The sequence below is a fragment of the Triticum aestivum genome, chromosome 1D (genome assembly GCF_018294505.1).
Source record: "Triticum aestivum cultivar Chinese Spring chromosome 1D, IWGSC CS RefSeq v2.1, whole genome shotgun sequence".
Classification (NCBI taxonomy): Eukaryota; Viridiplantae; Streptophyta; class Magnoliopsida; order Poales; family Poaceae; genus Triticum; species Triticum aestivum.
The window spans coordinates 170,953,983-170,959,714 of NC_057796.1; positions in this window are offsets into that span (position 1 = coordinate 170,953,983).

Consider the following 5,732-nt stretch of genomic DNA (forward strand, 5'->3'; position numbering starts at 1 on the left):
TGCTACAGAAGGGTTGACATTCTGCTCAAAATACATTGAAACAGCTGATCAGCTTAGCAAAGAGGTGGGTGAAGACAATCCCGGGCTCAATGTTTTCGATTATTCTGTTCGAGTTATAGGGAAGAGTCGACAAGAGGACAAACCTAAATATTTGGACAAAATGGTTTGGTATGTGTTGAATAACTGTCCTGAGATACTACCTTATATCAAGTAAGTGCAGTACTGCAGCTTATACATCGTAATCTACTAAACTTGCAGCACATTCTTATATATTTAGATGTTTGACGTGATTACTATGTTGTGCAGCATCTACAAAGAGGAGTTACTGCCGCAAAATCCAAGAAACATTGACAAACTGGTTATGGCAGGATTTACAAAATAGTTCAAGAACCATGTAAGCTTTTGAAGTGCACTGTCAGTTTTTTTAATATATTGAGTACATGAGATGATCAGCTTGTCTATTTTCTAACCATAGGTTAAGAAGATGTGGGAGGATGGGCAGGCAGTTGACGATGCCCTTTACTCACTAGCAATGGGTCCTGATACTCGGGTAAGACATTATGAATCTTGCGTTGTTGGAGATGTGCGCTACAACACCCTTGCACGAGACGAAGGCAGGAAGACACAAAACAGTGCCATCATGAGCACGTATACGTATGACAAAGAGACAACTGAAATGTATGCTAACATAACAGCCATTGTTCAGTTGCAGTATATCTCCAGTTTCAAGGATCATCGGTGTGTGGTTCCGTTGTGCTGTCGTTGGTATAACCTGTTTTCCAGGACCGCAAAACCCAGAGCTGATGATTATTTCAAATCCATCAATGTCAAGGCGGCGTACCAGACCAACGAGCCTTTTATTTTGGCAAATCAAGCAACACAGATATTTTTCTTGGAAGACACATTTGCACATAGCGATGACTGGAGAGTATTGCAAAGGTTTGAGCAGAGGAATTCGTTTAATGAAGTTGCACAACAAGATGATGCTTACACTGCTCCTGATGTAGAAGATAACACAGATGTTCCTAATATCTTTGAGAACCATCACGTCAATGACACCGGCGAAAAGATTGCCTGTCGTGCTGTAGACATACAAGAGTTGATCAAGAAGAAGCCAACGTTCGAGGACGTTGAGGACGAAGAAGAAGATGACACCGTGGGGAATTACAATTCAGACTGATACACATGGCGAAGATGTTGACGCTGCTGCTGCAGATGATGATTACATTGCTTTTGTCGTATTTTCCTGTCAGAAGACGGTTTTTTATCTACTATGTGAAATTGTGTTTGCTATGACAACTGAAACCTGATGAACATGTTGTTTAGTATTTTGCTGTGAGAACATCACTTGTTATGTATGCTGATTTGTGTTTGGTGATTGTATGACAACTAAAACATGATCACATTGTTGTTTAGTTGTACTCATATTTGGCTGTGAAACTTGAATTTGATGACATAGTTTGCTATTGGACTGCAATTTGCTCGACGTCTTCGAATGAGAACAAAGCTGACCCGACAGGGCCTCTGCTATTTATTTATGTGAGCAAAAGGGGATACCCCCTGATTTACGTTAATAGAAATCATTAGATGTTCACAACACTACGCCCAGCCTGCTACACAAGTTTCATTCATTCCTAGTTTCAGCAAAGTGCTCATGTCGTAGCCACTGAATACATCACGAGTGCTACATACACTGCAAATAAAGAGACAATCATCCTACAGAGCACATCGCTTTTGCCCATTATCTTCACAAGCTCTTTCATCTCCTCATTGCTGTCAAGGCTGTTCAGCAGCTATTGCTTGGCCATGATCAGAGGAACTGCATCTTTAACCTTCTTCTCTACATCTTCCTCTTCTGTCGTTCCTTCAGTTACTTGTCCAACACCCCAACCTGCTGGTATTGGGATTCCTCGGCTAACCAAATAATCATCGTAGTTGCATTCCCCCACATTAGCAACTTCCCAGAAATACAAATCACACGAATCTTCCCTTTTCTGCATGAATCAAATTGGAAGATCATCAACCAAACTATTAAAAAAATCAGCAACTGAAAGCAGTAGAACAACACTTAAACATATTATTACCCCATGATTCGGGCATTTGTAGAAGACTCGGCCAGGGTTGTGGGTTGTGGTTGAGACGCGACGGATGACTCTGCGTGATTTGCAGTAGTGGCACCACACCAACGGCAGCGGGTTCGATGAGCAATCGGCTGCGGTGCGCGTACCGGCGGGGGTGTGATGAGACCCACAGGCGAGGGTACGGGTGGCGACTTGGTGCATATCTAGTTGTTGCCTGCTAAAGAGCAGGTGGACGAGCAGCCAGCGAACATGGTTGCTGCGGCCAGAGCTTCTGATGTTAGGCAGAGTAATTAGAGAAGAGGAGAGCGAACGTTGGATATGTTAGTTTAATTACTTGTAGAGTAGCATAGCACCATATATAGTCATAGTCTAGGTTTGGATTCGAACCAGCTACAGGAGCACGTCTTTCTTTTTTCTAAAACTCGGTAACGTCTCTTTACTGGTACCTTAGCTTGTTCTGTACGCCTTCCCAAGTCTTTGATTTTCTTTCCCTTTTTTGCAAGGAAGGAAGGAGGACAAAATTGAGAGTTCCTGGGACTCGAACCCAAGACCTGTCGGTTGAAAACCAAGGGTGCTAGTCACTTATGTGGCGAACGTTCCCTGTGAGGAGGATGGCAGACGAACGCATTTTCCTCGCAGTTTTCTTCCTATATATAAAAAAGTATGCTACTTGGTGTCCGCTTAGTCAACAAACGATTGTGCCAACCTTGACCGTTGGATTGACATTCAACGTCTGTCGCGTTTCTTCAGTCTCTTCTTCCTCGAGCCGCCAAAGCCAAACTAGCGCCGGCGGGACCGCCTGCTTCCGCCTCTCACGGCTGGCTGTGATCTTCCCCGACTCCTGTTCGTTCCTGTCCGAGGCCTCACCATCGTCCTCCGCCTTGGTTCGCTCGCCGCGGCGCCGCCCTCCGGTGTTGTCATCATGGTCAACAACCGAGAGGAATAAGGAGATGACTGTACATGGTGAGGATGACAATAGGGGCCCAGCAGCGCGGGCAGTAATTTTGTTTTTCGGGACGGAGAAGGGTATCAACTGGGTTTGTGCGGGACCCGTGGCCCGTCTAGCCCAGGCTTTTATTTCATATGTTTAGCACATGGCCAGCCCAGTTTGTTTTTTTCCTTTCTGAAAATGGCTAGCCAGCTATTTTGTTTTTTGCAGAATAACCAACATAGGCCTACTTGCTTTTCTACGCCCTGCTGGGCCGGAAATCTTTCAAGACGAGGAGGGATGCATTTTGCCCAGAAAATGGGCTATAAGTAATAAGAAATGGGCTATAAGTAATAATAAATGGGCTGTAAAATGAAAAAAATACAGCAAACAGGCAATTAGTTCCAAAATACCGTTTTCTTTCGGATTTTGATATTTTAAATTTCATTGTTTTTGTGCGGGTAAAATTTCATTGAATTTAAATTAAGGTATATTTAGATTTGAAATTAATTTGAATCTGCCTAGAAATTTCGGGCTGTATGCAGTTTGGGACAGATTTGGAGGCTGACTTGTGGGTCTACTAGGTTGACGTGTACTTTGGCTTTGTCAACTTAGTCCACAAACGATTCGAGCAGCGGTGACCGTTGGATGTTAATCCAACGGCCGTGCTGCTTCTTCAATATCTGATCTTCTTGCTCCAGCCGCCCAAACCAGCTCCGGTGGGACTGCCTGCTCCCGCCTCCCGTGGCCGGCTGTGCTGCCGCACAGGCCGCACCGCCGCACCCTACTTCATTGCTGGCCAGGCCATTCCTCTACTCACCCACACCTCCTGTTATTTTCCGGCGACGGCAGCCGGACGAGTAAACCCTCGTACTCCCCACCGCGTGGGCAACCATTGCCGAGTCTTCCCGGCTCCGTGTCGTTCCCTTCCTAGGCCTCGCCGTCGTCCACCGCCATGGTGCTCTCGGCGCGGCCTGGTCAACATGGATAACGAACGACATCCATCGGCCATGGATTGTACGCGCAAAATAATGATTCCTCCACCTGACAGCTGGGACCCACCGGAAGGGCCTCTGTATTTTGTGAAAAAAACGTTCCCCCCGCTGACATGTCGGACCCACCAGCTATATCTTCGCACGCAAGGAAGTGCCTCCTTATTACGCACAAAAAAATGAATACCCCCCTGCTAGGTGGGACCCACCATAGTGGGAGGATGACTTGTGGGCCAACTAAGTTGACGGGGACGAAGGGCTTTGTCAACTTAGTCAATATGAACGATTCTAGCTCCAGTGACCGTACGATGTCCATCCAACGGCCGTAGTGCTTCTTCAACCTCTGGTCTTCTTGCTCCAGCCGCCCAAAGCAGCGCCGGTCGTGCCGCATGCTCCTGCCTCACCGCCCGCTACTATTCCCACCGCTGGCCAGGCCCTGCGGCGACGGCAGCCTCACACCACAGCCGAACCAGTGAACCCTCGTACTCCTCTCCGCGCGGGCTTCCACTTCCGCGTCTTCCTCGGCTATGCGTCGTCCCCTTCCTAGGCCTCGCCTTCATCCACCGCCGTGCTGCTCTCGGCACGGCCTGGTCAACGTGGTCAAGGAACGACTTCCATCCGACGTGGACTGTACGTGGAGAGGCTGACAGCTGGGTCCACGGCCATAGCAAGGAAGTGCCTCCTTATTACGCAGAAAATAATGATTCCTCCACCTGACAGCTGGGACACATCTGACGGGCCACTGTATTTCACAGAAAAAACGTTTCCCCCTAACTGCTGGGACCCACCAGCTTCATCTTCGCATGCAAGGAAGTGCGTCCGGGCAAAAAAAATGATACGCCCCCTGACTGCTGGGACCCACCAGCTACACCTTCGTATGCAAGGAAGTGCGTCCGGGCAAAAAAAACGATTTGCCCCCTGACTGTTGGGACCCACCGGCTACATCTTCGCACGCAAGGAAGTGCGTCCGGGCAAAAAAACGATTCGCCCCCCTGACTGTTGGGACCCACCAGCTACATCTTCGCAGGCGAGGAAGTGCCTGACAGTCGGCACCCACCTGGTCGAAGCGTACGTAGCGTTGTCATTCTGGTCGTGAACGTGTACGTACATACTGGTCGATGTAGAGGTGTGCACGTGTCGTAGTAGAGGCGCGCACGTGTCGTAGTAGAGGCGCGCACGTAGCATGTACACGTATGTACAGTGGCTAGGGTGCAAGAAAGAAAATACGACCACGTATGTGTACATATGGGCGGGGTCTTGAACGCCTACTCGCGCATACGTACGGCAAGGGCTCGTGTACATGGCTGGGTCGGAACGGAGAAACAACGTCATCGTCATGTTCATGGGGAGGCAACACAATGCGTCGTGTTCATGCGGAGGCAACGGAATGCGTCGTGTTCATCGGGAGGCAACGGAATGCGTCGTGTTCATCGGGAGGCAACGGAACGCGTGGGAGCCAACCGGCTGGGTCGGAACGGAATGCGTGGTCGTGTTCATCGGGAGGGCTTGGACGGAACAGGCGATGGAAACGAGGCCTGGCGTACCGCAAAACGGAGGAAACAGACCTCCTATGTTCGGAACGGCGTCCTGTTGCTCGGGAGGGGTGTGGCGTACCGCAAAACGGAGGAAACGGACCTCCTACGGTCAAAACGGGGGTCCTGTTGATCGGGAGGGGTGTAGCGTACCGCAAAACGGACAAAACGGACCTCCTACGGTCGAAACGGTGGTCCT